Consider the following 20,450-nt stretch of genomic DNA (forward strand, 5'->3'; position numbering starts at 1 on the left):
CCCGGACCTTAAAAAATTGTAAAAAATTAAAAGTTCCTCCTTGGTAATAATATACCTCTTTTTCTATTGATCTGGTCACGTAGATCACGAAAGTTTTTATTTGAGTGGTCTGCGACGAATAGTTTAGGAGATATAACGATTTTTGTAGAGAGATTGAATTTTCTCGAATTTTCCTTACCCCGGACCTTAAAAAATTGTAAAAAATTAATTTCTTGGTAATTTATTTGGTATTTCTTGGTATTTCTTATTTGGTATTTCTTGGTAATAATATATCTCTTTTTCTATTGATCTGTTCACGTAGATCACGAAAGTTTTTATTTGAGGGGTCTGCGACGAATAGTTTAGGAGATATAACGATTTTTGTAGAGAGATTGAATTTTCACGGTTTTTTCCAAAAATTTCGACTTCAAATTTCTTCTAAACTATGGGGACTACGGAAAATCGGTAAGCAGAGTTGGTATTGGCAGTTCATGGTTATTCGAATCCCACTCTCGCCTGACAATATTTCAGTCGAAAAATTTTCTCGAATTTTCCTTACCTTAAAAAATTGTAAAAAATTGAAAGTTCCTTCTTGGTGATAATATACCTCTTTTTCTATTGATCTGTTCACGTAGATCACGAAAAATTTTATATGAGGGGTCTACGACGAATAGTTTAGGAGATATAACGATTTTCATAGAGAGATTGAATTTTTACGGTTTTTTCCAAAAATTTCGACTTCAAATTTCTCCTAAACTATGAGGACTACGGAAAATCGGTAAGCAGAGTTGGTATTGGCAGTTCATGATTATTCGAATTCCACTCACGAATGATAATATTTGAGTCGAAGAATTTTATCGAATTTTTCTTACCCCGGACCTTAAAAAATTGTAAAAAATTGAAAGTTCCTTCTTGGTGATAATATTCCCCTTTTTCTATTGATCTGTTCACGTAGATCACGAAAAATTTTATATGAGGGGTCTGCGACGAATAGTTTAGGAGATATAACGATTTTTATAGAGAGATTGAATTTTTACGGTTTTTTCCAAAAATTTCGACTTCAAATTTCTCCTAAACTATGAAGACTACGGAAAATCGGTAAGCAGAGTTGGTATTGGCAGTTCATGATTATTCGAATTCCACTCACGAATGATAATATTTGAGTCGAAGAATTTTCTCGAATTTTCTCAAATTTTTCTTACCCCGGACCTTAAAAAATTGTAAAAAAATAAAAGTTCCTTCTTGGTAATAATATACCTCTTTTTCTATTGATATGTTCACGTAGATCACGAAAGTTTTTATTTGAGGGGTCTGCGACGAATAGTTTAGGAGATATAACGATTTTTGTAGAGAGATTGAATTTTCTCGAATTTTCCTTACCCCGGACCTTAAAAAATTGTAAAAAATTAAAAGTTCTTTCTTGGTAATAATATACCTCTTTTTCTATTGATCCGTTCACGTAGATCACGAAAGTTTTTATTTGAGGGGTCTGCGACGAATAGTTTAGGAGATATAACGATTTTTGTGGAGAGATTGAATTTTTACGGTTTTTTCCAAAAATTTCGAATTCAAATTTCTCCTAAACTATGGGGACTACGGAAAATCGGTAAGCAGAGTTGGTATTGGCAGTTCATGGTTATTCGAATCCCACTCTCGCCTGACAATATTTGAGTCGAAAAATTTTCTCGAATTTTCCTTACCCCGGACCTTAATAAATTGTAAAAAAATAAAAGTTCCTTCTTGGTAATAATATACCTCTTTTTCTATTGATCTGTTCACGTAGATCACTAAAGTTTTTATATGAGGGGTCTGCGACGAATAGTTTAGGAGATATAACGATTTTTATAGAGAGATTGAATTTTCTCGAATTTTCCTTACCCCGGACCTTAAAAAATTGTAAAAAATTGAAAGTTCTTTCTTTGTAATAATATACCTCTTTTTCTATTGATCTGTTCACGTAGATCACGAAAGTATTTATTTGAGGGGTCTGCGACGAATAGTTTGAGAGATATAACGATTTTTGTAGAGAGATTGAATTTTCTCGAATTTTCCTTACCCCAGACTCTAAAAAATTGTAAAAAATTGAAAGTTCCTTCTTGGTGATAATATATATCTTTTTCTATTGATCTGTTCACGTAGATCACGAAAGTTTTTATATGAGGGGTCTGCGACGAATAGTTTAGGAGATATAACGATTTTTATAGAGAGATTGAATTTTCACGGTTTTTCCCAAAAATTTCGACTTCAAATTTCTCCTAAACTATGGGGACTACGGAAAATCGGTAAGCAGAGTTGGTATTGGCAGTTCATGATTATTCGAATTCCACTCACGAATGACAATATTTGAGTCGAAGAATTTTCTCGAATTTTCTCGAATTTCCCTTACCCCGGGCCTTAAAAAATTGTAAAGAATTAAAAGTTCCTTCTTGGTAATAATATACCTCTTTTTCTATTGATCTGGTCACGTAGATCACGAAAAATTTTATTTGAGGGGTCTGCGACGAATAGTTTAGGAGATATAACGATTTTTATAGAGAGATTGAATTTTCTCGAATTTTCCTTACCCCGGACCTTAAAAAATTGTAAAAAATTAAAAGTTCCTTCTTGGTAATAATATACCTCTTTTTCTATTGATCTGTTCACTTAGATCACGAAAGTTTTTATTTGAGGGGTCTGCAACGAACAGTTTAGGAGATATAACGATTTTTATAGAGCGATTGAATTTTCTCGAATTTTCCTTACCCCGGACCTTAAAAAATTGTAAAAAATTAAAAGTTCTTTCTTGGTAATAATATACCTCTTTTTCTATTGATCTGTTCACGTAGATCACTAAAGTTTTTATATGAGGGGTCTGCGACGAATAGTTTAGGAGATATAACGATTTTTATAGAGAGATTGAATTTTCTCGAATTTTCCTTACCCCGGACCTTAAAAAATTGTAAAAAATTGAAAGTTCTTTCTTTGTAATAATATACCTCTTTTTCTATTGATCTGTTCACGTAGATCACGAAAATATTTATTTGAGGGGTCTGCGACGAATAATTTGAGAGATATAACGATTTTTGTAGAGAGATTGAATTTTCTCGAATTTTCCTTACCCCAGACTCTAAAAAATTGTAAAAAATTAAAAGTTCCTTCTTGGTGATAATATATATCTTTTTCTATTGATCTGTTCACGTAGATCACGAAAGTTTTTATATGAGGGGTCTGCGACGAATAGTTTAGGAGATATAACGATTTTTATAGAGAGATTGAATTTTCACGGTTTTTCCCAAAAATTTCGACTTCAAATTTCTCCTAAACTATGGGGACTACGGAAAATCGGTAAGCAGAGTTGGTATTGGCAGTTCATGATTATTCGAATTCCACTCACGAATGACAATATTTGAGTCGAAGAATTTTCTCGAATTTTCTCGAATTTCCCTTACCCCGGACCTTAAAAAATTGTAAAGAATTAAAAGTTCCTTCTTGGTAATAATATACCTCTTTTTCTATCGATCTGGTCACGTAGATCACGAAAGTTTTTATTTGAGGGGTCTGCGACGAATAGTTTAGGAGATATAACGATTTTTATAGAGAGATTGAATTTTCTCGAATTTTCCTTACCCCGGACCTTAAAAAATTGTAAAAAATTAATTTCTTGGTAATTTATTTGGTATTTCTTGGAATTTCTTATTTGGTATTTCTTGGTATTTCTTATTTGGTATTTCTTGGTAATAATATACCTCTTTTTCTATTGATCTGTTCACGTAGATCACGAAAGTTTTTATTTGAGGGGTCTGCGACGAATAGTTTAGGAGATATAACGATTTTTGTAGAGAGATTGAATTTTCACGGTTTTTTCCAAAAATTTCGACTTCAAATTTCTTCTAAACTATGGGGACTACGGAAAATCGGTAAGCAGAGTTGGTATTGGCAGTTCATGGTTATTCGAATCCCACTCTCGCCTGACAATATTTGAGTCGAAAAATTTTCTCGAATTTTCCTTACCCCGGACCTTAAAAAATTGTAAAAAATTAAAAGTTCCTTCTTGGTGATAATATACCTCTTTTTCTATTGATCTGTTCACGTAGATCACGAAAAATTTTATATGAGGGGTCTACGACGAATAGTTTAGGAGATATAACGATTTTCATAGAGAGATTGAATTTTTACGGTTTTTTCCAAAAATTTCGACTTCAAATTTCTCCTAAACTATGAGGACTACGGAAAATCGGTAAGCAGAGTTGGTATTGGCAGTTCATGATTATTCGAATTCCACTCACGAATGATAATATTTGAGTCGAAGAATTTTCTCGAATTTTTCTTACCACGGACCTTAAAAAATTGTAAAAAATTGAAAGTTCCTTCTTGGTGATAATATTCCCCTTTTTCTATTGATCTGTTCACGTAGATCACGAAAAATTTTATATGAGGGGTCTGCGACGAATAGTTTAGGAGATATAACGATTTTTATAGAGAGATTGAATTTTTACGGTTTTTTCCAAAAATTTCGACTTCAAATTTCTCCTAAACTATGAAGACTACGGAAAATCGGTAAGCAGAGTTGGTATTGGCAGTTCATGATTATTCGAATTCCACTCACGAATGATAATATTTGAGTCGAAGAATTTTCTCGAATTTTCTCAAATTTTTCTTACCCCGGACCTTAAAAAATTGTAAAACAATAAAAGTTCCTTCTTGGTAATAATATACCTCTTTTTCTATTGATCTGTTCACGTAGATCACTAAAGTTTTTATATGAGGGGTCTGCGACGAATAGTTTAGGAGATATAACGATTTTTATAGAGAGATTGAATTTTCTCGAATTTTCCTTACCCCGGACCTTAAAAAATTGTAAAAAATTGAAAGTTCTTTCTTTGTAATAATATACCTCTTTTTCTATTGATCTGTTCACGTAGATCACGAAAGTATTTAGTTGAGGGGTCTGCGACGAATAGTTTGAGAGATATAACGATTTTTGTAGAGAGATTGAATTTTCTCGAATTTTCCTTACCCCAGACTCTAAAAAATTGTAAAAAATTGAAAGTTCCTTCTTGGTGATAATATATATCTTTTTCTATTGATCTGTTCACGTAGATCACGAAAGTTTTTATATGAGGGGTCTGCGACGAATAGTTTAGGAGATATAACGATTTTTATAGAGAGATTGAATTTTCACGGTTTTTCCCAAAAATTTCGACTTCAAATTTCTCCTAAACTATGGGGACTACGGAAAATCGGTAAGCAGAGTTGGTATTGGCAGTTCATGATTATTCGAATTCCACTCACGAATGACAATATTTGAGTCGAAGAATTTTCTCGAATTTTCTCGAATTTCCCTTACCCCGGACCTTAAAAAATTGTAAAGAATTAAAAGTTCCTTCTTGGTAATAATATACCTCTTTTTCTATTGATCTGGTCACGTAGATCACGAAAGTTTTTATTTGAGGTGTCTGCGACGAATAGTTTAGGAGATATAACGATTTTTATAGAGAGATTGAATTTTCTCGAATTTTCCTTACCCCGGACCTTAAAAAATTGTAAAAAATTGAAAGTTCCTTCTTGGTAATAATATACCTCTTTTTCTATTGATCTGTTCACGTAGATCACGAAAGTTTTTATATGAGGGGTCTGCGACGAATAGTTTAGGAGATATAACGATTTTTATAGAGAGATTGAATATTCTCGAATTTTCCTTACCCCGGACCTTAAAAAATTGTTAAAAATTAAAAGTTCTTTCTTGGTAATAATATACCTCTTTTTCTATTGATCTGTTCACGTAGATCACGAAAGTTTTTATTTGAGGGGGCTGCGACGAATGGATAGATAGATAGATAGATAGATAGATAGATAGATATATATTCATCTCAAGTATTTACAGATGCTGTCAAAATAAATGTATATAATAAATATAAATACATGTTCACACGTTAGAAATTTCTCAGTACGATATAATCAACGGCAAAATACACAATTTTTCATAGGAATGACTAGAATTTATGGGACAGAAACTCATCCATCGAGTAGAATACATTTTCTTTAAGCAAGCTCTTTATTTTTTTCTTGAAGGCATTATAATGTAGTGATGTCCGGTAGTTTGTTATAGAGTTTTAGGCTGTTATATATGTGCATGTTTCTCGTTTTCTCCAGTCTATGTAAAGAAGGTACATATTTGTCCTTGAAACGCGTGTTGTGACCGTGAACGCTCAAGTGTTTCTGGAACCTGTTTCCGCTCCCATGCACATATAAGAGGCACTCCATGATGTAACAGCACGGAACAGTAAGTATACCATATTTTTAAAAAAATGGTCTACAGCTTGTCATCCGACCTTCCCCTGCTACTATTCTGATAGCCTTTTTCTGTTTCAGGAATATCCTTCCCGCTTCCGAGGACGCCCCCCATAGGTCATCCGTCCGTGGAATTGAGCATGGTACACAATCAGGGCTTCTTTTTCTGTGAGAAAGTTCTTTATATTTCTAATTGCGAAGAGTGCTGTCGAAAGTTTACCAGACAATTCGTTCACATGCTGATCCCAACCTAGGTTTCCGCTGGTTGATAATCCAAGAAGGGATATACTATCTTTGTTCCATCGTTTGGTTGTAATTACGAGCTCCTTCGTTTTATCAGCATTCACACTCATAATGTTGTTTATGAACCAACCAACAGCATCATCTATGGACTTTTTAGATTTCGCCTGAAGTAAATCTTCCACTTTATCTCTATTTAGAAAGGAGACATCATCCGCAAAGAGCACTACGTCATCCACCACAACATTATGCACCAAGTCATCGATGTGAAGGGCAAATAAAATTGGTCCAAGCACCGATCCCTGGGAAACTCCTTGGGTGACTCTGCATTTTGAAGATAGTTTAGGAGAAATAACGATTTTTGTAGAGAGATTGAATTTTCTCGAATTTTCCTTACCCCGGACCTTAAAAAATTGTAAAAAATTAAAAGTTCCTTCTTGGTGATAATATACCTCTTTTTCTATTGATCTGTTCACGTAGATCACGAAAGTTTTTATATGAGGGGTCTGCGACGAATAGTTTAGGAGATATAACGATTTTTATAGAGAGATTGAATTTTTACGGTTTTTTCCAAAAATTTCGACTTCAAATTTCTCCTAAACTATGGGGAAACGGAAAATCGGTAAGCAGAGTTGGTATTGGCAGTTCATGGTTATTCGAATCCCACTCTCGCCTGACAATATTTGAGTCGAAAAATTTTCTCGAATTTTCCTTACCCCGGACCTTAATAAATTGTTAAAAATTAAAAGTTCCTTCTTGGTAATAATATACCTCTTTTTCTATTGATCTGATCACGTTGATCACGAAAGTTTTTATTTGAGGGGTCTGCGACGAATAGTTTAGGAGATATAACGATTTTTATAGAGAGATTGAATTTTCTCGAATTTTCCTTACCCCGGACCTTAAAAAATTGTAAAAAATTAAAAGTTCTTTCTTGGTAATAATATACCTCTTTTTCTATTGATCTGTTCACGTAGATCACGAAAGTTTTTATTTGAGGGGTCTGCGACGAATAGTTTGGGAGATATAACGATTTTTGTAGAGAGATTGAATTTTCTCGAATTTTCCTTACCCCGGACCCTAAAATATTGTAAAAAATTAAAAGTTCTTTCTTGGTAATAATATACCTCTTTTTCTATTGGTCTGTCCACGTAGATCACGAGAGTTTTTATTTGAGGGGTCTGCGACGAATAATTTAGGAGATATAACGATTTTTGTAGAGAGATTGAATTTTCTCGAATTTTCCTTACCCCGGACCTTAAAAAATTGTAAAAAATTGAAAGTTCCTTCTTGGTGATAATATACCTCTTTTTCTATTGATCTGTTCACGTAGATCACGAAAGTTTTTATATGAGGGGTCTGCGACGAATAGTTTAGGAGATATAAGGATTTTTATAGAGAGATTGAATTTTTACGGTTTTTTCCAAAAATTTCGACTTCACATTTCTCCTAAACTATGGGGACTACGGAAAATCGGTAAGCAGAGTTGGTATTGGCAGTTCATGGTTATTCCAATCCCACTCTCGCCTGACAATATTTGAGTCGAAAAATTTTCTCGAACTTTCTCGAAATTTTCTCACCCCGGACCTTGAAAAATTGTAAAAAATTAAAAGTTCCTTCTTGGTAATAATATACCTCTTTTTCTATTGATCTGGTCACGTAGATCACGAAAGTTTTCATTTGAGGTGTCTGCGACGAATAGTTTAGGAGATATAACGATTTTTATAGAGAGATTGAATTTTCTCGAATTTTCCTTACCCCGGACCTTAAAAAATTGTGAAAAATTAAAAGTTCTTTCTTGGTAATAATATACCTCTTTTTCTATTGATCTGTTCACGTAGATCACGAAAGTTTTTATTTGAGGGGTCTGCGACGAATAGTTTAGGAGATATAACGATTTTTGTAGAGAGATTGAATTTTCTCGAATTTTCCTTACCCCGGACCTTAAAAAATTGTGAAAAATTAAAAGTTCTTTCTTGGTAATAATATACCTCTTTTTCGATTGATCTGTTCACGTAGATCACGAAAGTTTTTATTTGAGGGGTCTGCGACGAATAGTTTAGGAGATATAACGATTTTTGTAGAGAGATTGAATTTTCTCGAATTTTCCTTACCCCGGACCTTAAAAAATTGTAAAAAATTAAAAGTTCTTTCTTGGTAATAATATACCTCTTTTTCTATTGATCTGGTCACGTAGATCACGAAAGTTTTTATTTGAGGGGTCTGCGACGAATAGTTGAGGAGATATAACGATTTTTATAGAGAGATTGAATTTTCTCGAATTTTCCTTACCCCGGACCTTAAAAAATTGTGAAAAATTAAAAGTTCTTTCTTGGTGATAATATACCTCTTTTTCTATTGATCTGTTCACGTAGATCACGAAAGTTTTTATTTGAGGGGTCTGCGACGAATAGTTTAGGAGATATAACGATTTTCATAGAGATTGAATTTTTACGGTTTTTTCCAAAAATTTCGACTTCAAATTTCTCCTAAACTACGGGGACTACGGAAAATCGGTAAGCAGAGTTGGTATTGGCAGTTCATGATTATTCGAATCCCACTCTCGCCTGACAATATCTGAGTCGAAAAATTTTCTCGAATATTCTCGAATTTTCCTTACCCCGGACCTTGAAAAATTCTAAAAAATGTAAAGTTCCTTCTTGGTAATAATATACCTCTTTTTCTTTTGATCTGGTCACGTAGATCACGAAAGTTTTTATTTGAGGGGTCTGCGACGAATAGTTTAGGAGATATAACGATTTTTATAGAGATATTGAATTTTCTCGAATTTTCCTTACCCCGGACCTTGAAAAATTGTGAAAAATTAAAAGTTCTTTCTTGGTAATAATATACCTCTTTTTCTATTGATCTGTTCACGTAGATCACGAAAGTTTTTATTTGAGGGGTCTGCGACGAATAGTTTAGGAGATATAACGATTTTCATAGAGATTGAATTTTTACGGTTTTTTCCAAAAATTTCGACTTCAAATTTCTCCTAAACTACGGGGACTACGGAAAATCGGTAAGCAGAGTTGGTATTGGCAGTTCATGATTATTCGAATCCCACTCTCGCCTGACAATATCTGAGTCGAAAAATTTTCTCGAATATTCTCGAATTTTCCTTACCCCGGACCTTAAAAAATTCTAAAAAATGTAAAGTTCCTTCTTGGTAATAATATACCTCTTTTTCTTTTGATCTGGTCACGTAGATCACGAAAGTTTTTATATGAGGGGTCTGCGACGAATAGTTTAGGAGATATAACGATTTTTATAGAGAGATTGAATTTTCTCGAATTTTCCTTACCCCGGACCTTAAAAAATTGTAAAAAATTAAAAGTTCTTTCTTGGTAATAATATACCTCTTTTTCTATTGATCTGTTCACGTAGATCACGAAAGTTTTTATTTGAGGGGTCTGCGACGAATAGTTTGGGAGATATAACGATTTTTGTAGAGAGATTGAATTTTCTCGAATTTTCCTTACCCCGGACCCTAAAATATTGTAAAAAATTAAAAGTTCTTTCTTGGTAATAATATACCTCTTTTTCTATTGGTCTGTTCACGTAGATCACGAAAGTTTTTATATGAGGGGTCTGCGACGAATAGTTTAGGAGATGTAACGATTTTTATAGAGAGATTGAATTTTCTCGAATTTTCCTTACCCCGGACCTTAAAAAATTGTAAAAAATTAAAAGTTCTTTCTTGGTAATAATATACCTCTTTTTCTATTGATCTGTCCACGTAGATCACGAGAGTTTTTATTTGAGGGATCTGCGACGAATAGTTTAGGAGATATAACGATTTTTGTAGAGAGATTGAATTTTCTCGAATTTTCCTTACCCCGGACCTTAAAAAATTGTAAAAAATTGAAAGTTCCTTCTTGGTGATAATATACCTCTTTTTCTATTGATCTGTTCACGTAGATCACGAAATTTTTTATATGAGGGGTCTGCGACGAATAGTTTAGGAGATATAAGGATTTTTATAGAGAGATTGAATTTTTACGGTTTTTTCCAAAAATTTCGACTTCACATTTCTCCTAAACTATGGGGACTACGGAAAATCGGTAAGCAGGGTTGGTATTGGCAGTTCATGGTTATTCCAATCCCACTCTCGCCTGACAATATTTGAGTCGAAAAATTTTCTCGAACTTTCTCGAAATTTTCTCACCCCGGACCTTGAAAAATTGTAAAAAATTAAAAGTTCCTTCTTGGTAATAATATACCTCTTTTTCTTTTGATCTGGTCACGTAGATCACGAAAGTTTTCATTGAGGTGTCTGCGACGAATAGTTTAGGAGATATAACGATTTTTATAGAGAGATTGAATTTTCTCGAATTTTCCTTACCCCGGACCTTAAAAAATTGTGAAAAATTAAAAGTTCTTTCTTGGTAATAATATACCTCTTTTTCTATTGATCTGTTCACGTAGATCACGAAAGTTTTTATTTGAGGGGTCTGCGACGAATAGTTTAGGAGATATAACGATTTTTGTAGAGAGATTGAATTTTCTCGAATTTTCCTTACCCCGGACCTTAAAAAATTGTAAAAAATTAAAAGTTCTTTCTTGGTAATAATATACCCCTTTTTCTATTGATCTGGTCACGTAGATCACGAAAGTTTTTATTTGAGGGGTCTGCGACGAATAGTTGAGGAGATATAACGATTTTTATAGAGAGATTGAATTTTCTCGAATTTTCCTTACCCCGGACCTTAAAAAATTGTGAAAAATTAAAAGTTCTTTCTTGGTGATAATATACCTCTTTTTCTATTGATCTGTTCACGTAGATCACGAAAGTTTTTATTTGAGGGGTCTGCGACGAATAGTTTAGGAGATATAACGATTTTCATAGAGATTGAATTTTTACGGTTTTTTCCAAAAATTTCGACTTCAAATTTCTCCTAAACTACGGGGACTACGGAAAATCGGTAAGCAGAGTTGGTATTGGCAGTTCATGATTATTCGAATCCCACTCTCGCCTGACAATATCTGAGTCGAAAAATTTTCTCGAATATTCTCGAATTTTCCTTACCCCGGACCTTAAAAAATTCTAAAAAATGTAAAGTTCCTTCTTGGTAATAATATACCTCTTTTTCTTTTGATCTGGTCACGTAGATCACGAAAGTTTTTATTTGAGGGGTCTGCGACGAATAGTTTAGGAGATATAACGATTTTTATATAGATATTGAATTTTCTCGAATTTTCCTTACCCCGGACCTTAAAAAATTGTGAAAAATTAAAAGTTCTTTCTTGGTAATAATATACCTCTTTTTCTATTGATCTGTTCACGTAGATCACGAAAGTTTTTATTTGAGGGGTCTGCGACGAATAGTTTAGGAGATATAACGATTTTCATAGAGATTGAATTTTTACGGTTTTTTCCAAAAATTTCGACTTCAAATTTCTCCTAAACTACGGGGACTACGGAAAATCGGTAAGCAGAGTTGGTATTGGCAGTTCATGATTATTCGAATCCCACTCTCGCCTGACAATATCTGAGTCGAAAAATTTTCTCGAATATTCTCGAATTTTCCTTACCCCGGACCTTAAAAAATTCTAAAAAATGTAAAGTTCCTTCTTGGTAATAATATACCTCTTTTTCTATTGATCTGTTCACGTAGATCACGAAAGTTTTTATTTGAGGGGTCTGCGACGAATAGTTTGGGAGATATAACGATTTTTGTAGAGAGATTGAATTTTCTCGAATTTTCCTTACCCCGGACCCTAAAATATTGTAAAAAATTAAAAGTTCTTTCTTGGTAATAATATACCTCTTTTTCTATTGGTCTGTTCACGTAGATCACGAAAGTTTTTATATGAGGGGTCTGCGACGAATAGTTTAGGAGATGTAACGATTTTTATAGAGAGATTGAATTTTCTCGAATTTTCCTTACCCCGGACCTTAAAAAATTGTAAAAAATTAAAAGTTCTTTCTTGGTAATAATATACCTCTTTTTCTATTGATCTGTCCACGTAGATCACGAGAGTTTTTATTTGAGGGGTCTGCGACGAATAGTTTAGGAGATATAACGATTTTTGTAGAGAGATTGAATTTTCTCGAATTTTCCTTACCCCGGACCTTAAAAAATTGTAAAAAATTGAAAGTTCCTTCTTGGTGATAATATACCTCTTTTTCTATTGATCTGTTCACGTAGATCACGAAAGTTTTTATATGAGGGGTCTGCGACGAATAGTTTAGGAGATATAAGGATTTTTATAGAGAGATTGAATTTTTACGGTTTTTTCCAAAAATTTCGACTTCACATTTCTCCTAAACTATGGGGACTACGGAAAATCGGTAAGCAGAGTTGGTATTGGCAGTTCGTGGTTATTCCAATCCCACTCTCGCCTGACAATATTTGAGTCGAAAAATTTTCTCGAACTTTCTCGAAATTTTCTCACCCCGGACCTTGAAAAATTGTAAAAAATTAAAAGTTCCTTCTTGGTAATAATATACCTCTTTTTCTATTGATCTGGTCACGTAGATCACGAAAGTTTTCATTTGAGGTGTCTGCGACGAATAGTTTAGGAGATATAACGATTTTTATAGAGAGATTGAATTTTCTCGAATTTTCCTTACCCCGGACCTTAAAAAATTGTGAAAAATTAAAAGTTCTTTCTTGGTAATAATATACCTCTTTTTCTATTGATCTGTTCACGTAGATCACGAAAGTTTTTATTTGAGGGGTCTGCGACGAATAGTTTAGGAGATATAACGATTTTTGTAGAGAGATTGAATTTTCTCGAATTTTCCTTACCCCGGACCTTAAAAAATTGTGAAAAATTAAAAGTTCTTTCTTGGTAATAATATACCTCTTTTTCTATTGATCTGTTCACGTAGATCACGAAAGTTTTTATTTGAGGGGTCTGCGACGAATAGTTTAGGAGATATAACGATTTTTGTAGAGAGATTGAATTTTCTCGAATTTTCCTTACCCTGGACCTTAAAAAATTGTAAAAAATTAAAAGTTCTTTCTTGGTAATAATATACCTCTTTTTCTATTGATCTGGTCACGTAGATCACGAAAGTTTTTATTTGAGGGGTCTGCGACGAATAGTTGAGGAGATATAACGATTTTTATAGAGAGATTGAATTTTCTCGAATTTTCCTTACCCCGGACCTTAAAAAATTGTGAAAAATTAAAAGTTCTTTCTTGGTAATAATATACCTCTTTTTCTATTGATCTGTTCACGTAGATCACGAAAGTTTTTATTTGAGGGGTCTGCGACGAATAGTTTAGGAGATATAACGATTTTCATAGAGATTGAATTTTTACGGTTTTTTCCAAAAATTTCGACTTCAAATTTCTCCTAAACTACGGGGACTACGGAAAATCGGTAAGCAGAGTTGGTATTGGCAGTTCATGATTATTCGAATCCCACTCTCGCCTGACAATATCTGAGTCGAAAAATTTTCTCGAATATTCTCGAATTTTCCTTACCCCGGACCTTAAAAAATTCTAAAAAATGTAAAGTTCCTTCTTGGTAATAATATACCTCTTTTTCTTTCGATCTGGTCACGTAGATCACGAAAGTTTTTATTTGAGGGGTCTGCGACGAATAGTTTAGGAGATATAACGATTTTTATAGAGAGATTGAATTTTCTCGAATTTTCCTTACCCCGGACCTTAAAAAATTGTGAAAAATTAAAAGTTCTTTCTTGGTAATAATATACCTCTTTTTCTATTGATCTGTTCACGTAGATCACGAAAGTTTTTATTTGAGGGGTCTGCGACGAATAGTTTAGGAGATATAACGATTTTCATAGAGATTGAATTTTTACGGTTTTTTCCAAAAATTTCGACTTCAAATTTCTCCTAAACTACGGGGACTACGGAAAATCGGTAAGCAGAGTTGGTATTGGCAGTTCATGATTATTCGAATCCCACTCTCGCCTGACAATATCTGAGTCGAAAAATTTTCTCGAATATTCTCGAATTTTCCTTACCCCGGACCTTAAAAAATTCTAAAAAATGTAAAGTTCCTTCTTGGTAATAATATACCTCTTTTTCTTTTGATCTGGTCACGTAGATCACGAAAGTTTTTATATGAGGGGTCTGCGACGAATAGTTTAGGAGATATAACGATTTTTATAGAGAGATTGAATTTTTACGGTTTTTTCCAAAAATTTCGACTTCAAATTTCTCCTGAACTATGGGGACTACGGAAAATCGGTAAGCAGAGTTGGTATTGGCAGTTCATGGTTATTCGCAGGGCCCCCGCAACCGCGCGTGCAACGCGTGCACCGCACGCGGGCGCCACTCTAAAAGGGCGCCAAAACCTCTCATAGACCGCATAAGGAAACCGATGGACCAAAGGTTTTCGAAAAAGATCCTTTCAAATTTTTTTCCAAACTTTTTTCTTTCAATTTATATTTAAGTTTCCGAACGTTGCGATCGGTATGAAATAGCCAGATTGTCATTATACGATTCTTTATGAGCAAATAAATCATAGGTAATAATTATCCCTTTGTCGGTACAGGATTTCTTTGTAGAAACTAGACATAAAGCAAGATCTCTTTCATTAAATATTCATTCTTTTAAATTTATTTGAAGTATAATAATTTGGTATAATGTTTCATTCCAGATTAATATTGTAAGCAAAATGATGCAAAGTGTAGCGATTGACATTAAAATGTGCCAAAACTATTTGAAGAATTTAGTTGATCATTTCAAAAATTATAGAGATGATAATGTTTTCGAGGAAAATCTTGCGGAAGCTGGAAAACTAGCAGCTGCTCTTGAGATAGAGCAAGGTATAAACTGAAATTGTTCGATTATGAACACACGGATGAGGCACCTCAAGATCCAAAATTCGCTTTTTAAATAAATTTCTTTTTGAAAATAATTGATCAAACACTAAGTTCCTTCAATAGCAGGTTTGATATGATATATGATTACGATAACGTTTTTTGTTTTATTTGTGATATTCCTAAATTAAATAACGAATACCTATTAGAATGCTGTCATGCTCTTCAACAAAAGCTAACTGATCAGGAAAAGAAGAGGCTGACGTGGAAGAAAATGATTTATTCAACTAGATAAGAGCCCTAAGATTGTTTTGATTACCTAGCGTTAAATACTCTTGAGATTCTACAAAATATTTTTGAAAATAATCTAATTTCTTCTCTACCGAATCTTAGTATTGCCTTAAGAATCATTCTCACTTTACCTGTGTCTGTTGCTTCTGGTAAGAGATCATTCACTAAATTAAAAAAAATAAAAACTATTTGAAGTCTACCATGTCATAAGAAAGATTTTCTGGTTTGGCAATCTTAGATATACAGCAAGAGATACTCGATAAAATTGATGGATTGATAATATTATAAAAAATTTGCAGCAGCCAAATCTAGAAAACATCCATTCAATTTCTGGATTGATCCAAATTAAATGTTTATGCCTTTATGAATAATTTATAGAAGAATAAAGCTTAAGTTTTGAAACATACATTTGAAATGTATTATGTAACAACTGACACCATAAAATTCTTAAGGCAATGAAGGTTGCTGATAGATTTTTAACCATTCTACACTAAATTCTTAACAAAACTCAAAAAAAAAATTTCCGATTATCCAGCAGTGCTTTTCTCCACCTCCCCCTTTAAGGGGCGCCAAAATATGTTCCGCACACGGGCGTTGATGTCCCTTGCGGGGACCCTGATCAAGATATACACCAATCCATAAAACAGGAAACATTGAACTAATTCATGACAAAATAAAAAACGACACAATACAATTCTTTGAATATACTGCCAAAAAACTTGAAAAAACCAAATACCTACTTCACAAAACACTAAAATTAGAATACGACACAAATTGATACATCACATTACTCTAACATAGTTAAAATTCTTAAAAAAATGTATCTAAGGCGAAGATGTGTTTTATTTGGCTCAACATACCTCTAAAAAAAATAATACTAACCACTCAATATTATTATTCATACATTATAATTCAAATAAAAACATTAGATGCGATTCCAGAGACCAGGTAGGTACTAATTTTAATTAATTTTCCATTAAAATTTTAAATTTATCTATCCTCCATATTTCTCCTTGTAAATATTCTTGTATGTGTTCACGAACGACTTGGGGTTTGCTCAGGGTTCCGTGTTGGGGCTTTTGCTTTTTTACTCTTCATTAATGATTTGCCTGATTTCGTTTTCGAATGTATAATGTCTTTCAATGATTAACACTGGGTTACTTTTAATTTTATTTAATATATATAATATAACTTTGTACAACTTACAATTTGGTATGGTTTTGGAACTTGCGTTCTTGAAGACTTAAGAAGAGTGAGATTAACAGATGATCTTTTACAGGTTATGTTATTTTACATGAACATAGAATGTTGTGCTATTACACAGAAATAAAACTTCTTTTTATCGATACATTACAGAATGGTTTGTCATTTTTGTGAAAGATACTTCGGTGGCGGTCTCGGCTCGGAGTCTTCCTGAACTCATACAACGCTGCGAGCTCTTGGTTGATGGTTTTGTGTGTAAAACTAATACTTTCATTGTTAATATTCCTAAGTCTGAATTGATAATTTTTGAAATTCAGAACGCCTTAGGTGAATCAATTTCAATTAATTGCTTGGGCAATGAGTTAATGTCCAATAACTCAGTTAAATTTCTAGGTTTATATGTTGACAAAAATCTGAGATGGACTGATCATATACATCATGTATGTAGGAAATTAAGCTCGTCCTTCTATGCTATTCGGCAGATAAGGGACTCACTCCCCTTTGAATCCATTATAAATACTTATTACAGCTAGTGTTATTTCCATATTGCCTATAACATCATAATATGGGGAAATTCTGCGGATTTCAGTAGAATATTCATTTCCCAGAAACATATCATTAGAATGATTTTCCGAGTTGGTCATCGTTTACACTGTAAACCTTTATTTATTGCCAATAGTATTTTGACTGTGCCTTCTATATTTATATATCAATGCTTATTATATGTGAGAGACAACAAATCTTCTTTCAACAAGTTGTGTAATTTTCATTGTTACTCTACAAGAAGTACTGAAACTCTGTTGTCTTTGCCTGTTCACAGAACAAGGAAATTTGAAACATCTTCATTTCATCAGTGTATCAAGCTTCACAATCATTTACCTGATTCTGTGAAAATAGTGAATACATTAAGTTTTAAGAAAATAGTTAAATCGCTGTTGATTAGTAAGACATATTATAGTGTTGAGGAGTATTTAGATGACAGAAATATGTTGTAGTGATTTGTAAATTTGTAATGATATAACTTGTCCTATACCCAACATTGGGTCCAATAGGATCAATAAATTATTATTATTATATAGAACATATATTTCACGAAAATAATAAATAAAACGCTGAAAAACAATATGTGTTTTATTTGTACTCTGATGATTTGATGCCTGATGAAGCCACAGTGTGGCGAAACAATTGTTGCTAACAATTAAATAATTCAAAAATAATTAAATTATTTGTTTTATTTTATTCGTGACGAATTAATCAATTATGAATTTGACCCTTATTTACCCAATCTGTAACGAAGATATAAAAAGATTCTATAAACTGGAATAATCATCACAAAAAAGTAGGACTACAAGAAACAACCTGTATCTCGAAAACAAAGTGTTTACGGGCCCATGTTTATCGTACTTTTTTTTCTCAAAATCATCCAAGAAATCTCACATTTTCCTTTGTACCTCCCATTCACACTACATATTCCAAATTCAATATATTATATCTCAATGGTCTATTAATTATAAATAATTCCAAATCACGGGCAATGAGAAAAATCGATCTTGCATCCTTCCAAAATTTAGGTCATCTGCTTTCCAAGAGGAGAGCATATTACGTACTCCTAACCTATTTCAGTCAATCAATAAAGTGAAAGTGAGCTATATTTCTGAATTTCTGTTAAAAGAACAGTATTTACTTTGAAAAAACAATAGTTTTAGCAAAATGAGTTTTGAAGAAGTGAGTAAAACTTTCGAAATGATTATTTTCATTGAAATATCAGTTATTGAAGTGGGAATTCATTGAAATGGATCCTGCATTAATGTCAGGTAACAGTTGCAACCTTTAGTGGATCCTTAATTAGTATCCAATTCTGATGGTTTCATTTTCTTGTACGTTGAAAATTTCATTTGTCCCCAAACATAACCTGAAATAGATGGATGTCAATTGAAAATTAAAGAGCTCGGGAACATACAGGGTGATTCACCACCTATTAGACGTTTATGAACAACTAATAATAATTTTGTGCTGAAAATTTGCATGTTGGGGCTTAAGGCAATGATCTTTCTTCCTAAAATATTTTCAGATATCTATAACTTCCGGTTATACCGGAAACGTACTACTACTTCCTCATTTCAAATGGCACACCCAGTATATAATGGAATCATCAGATAGCTTTTTTGACTACAATTTCGGCAATATGCCATACCTTGGGTAAAAACTCAACGGTTCATGAGTTAATGAAATTCTTATGAAAAAAATGGTGTCGGCGAAGACCATTTTTTTAAATATTTCTGTAGAAATATTTTTTTTCGAAAAAGCTTTCTTCATTTTCAATTCTGCAAATAGTATATTATTATAAAACTGTTTGCAGTTTGATTCAAAAATGTACAGGGTGTTTTTAACATCATGAACATGGACAAGTGAAATTCCTCAAAAATCAAGATTTTCAAATTAGAACCTATATTTTTTATTATTTCAGTCGATTCTACGTTAAAAATAGTGAGGGTTACTTTTCAATTACGAATAATTCATTACAATTCTTGAGATTACAAATTTAGTTAACGAAACATCAAACTTTGGTTTCGTTCTGTGTTTTCCCATAGTCTACTCTACACTGTTAGAAATTACGGTTTTTCCTCATTTAAAGTTCTTGCTCGATAACTCTTGAATTATTATTTTAGGTATTTATAGGGTTTGCTTAAATATCCCAAGCTCTTTTTGTAAGTAGAATCAACTGAAACAATAAAAATTATAGGCTCTAATTTGAAAATCTTGAGTTTTCACGAATTTGAGTTGTCCAAGTTCATGATCTTCTTAAAAACACCCTGTACATTTTCAATTTCTGTAGATTTTTTTTTTAAAAAGCTTTTTTCATTTTCGATTCTGCAAATAGTATATTATTATAAAACTGTTTGCAGTTTGATTCAAAAATAAACAGGGTGTTTTAAACATCATGAACATGGACAAGTTAAATTCCTCAAAAATCAAGATTTTCAAATTAGAACCTATATTTTTTATTATTTCAGTCGATTCTACGTTCAAAAATAGTGGGGGTTATTTAAGCAAACCCTATATCTAAAATGAATACTTCAAGGTTTATCGAGGAAGAATTTTAAATAAGTAAAAATCGCAATACTGTATGGGGTTAGTCTGTGACTTTTCGTTAGGATTGTTGAGAAATCCATAAAACAATACGATATTCAATTACAAATAATTAATTACAATTTTTGAGATTACAAATTTAGTTAACGAAACATCAGATTTTGGTTTCGTTCTGTGTTTTCAGAAAGTCTACTCTACACTGTTAGGAATTAAGGTTTTTCCTCATTAGGTACTTATAGGGTTTGCTTAAATATCCCAAGCTCTTTTTGTACGTAGAATCGACTGAAACAATAAAAAATATAGGCTCTAATTTGAAAATCTTGAGTTTTCACGAATTTGAGTTGTCCAAGTTTATGATCTTCTTAAAAACACCCTGTACATTTTTGATCGAAACTGCTTACAGTCTTATATAATACTACGTATTCGCAGAATCGAACATGAAAAAGTTTTTTTCGAAAAAAATTTACCTGCAGAGATATTAAAAAAAATGTGAGTCTCCGATACCACCATTCTTTTCATAAGAATCCCATTAACTTATGAACCGTTGAGGTTTTTACCAAAGGTATGGCATATTGCTTAAATTGTCATCGAAAGAGCTATCTAATGCTATAATACAAATTTTCAGCACAAA

The sequence above is a fragment of the Harmonia axyridis genome, chromosome 4 (assembly GCF_914767665.1).
Source record: "Harmonia axyridis chromosome 4, icHarAxyr1.1, whole genome shotgun sequence".
Classification (NCBI taxonomy): Eukaryota; Metazoa; Arthropoda; class Insecta; order Coleoptera; family Coccinellidae; genus Harmonia; species Harmonia axyridis.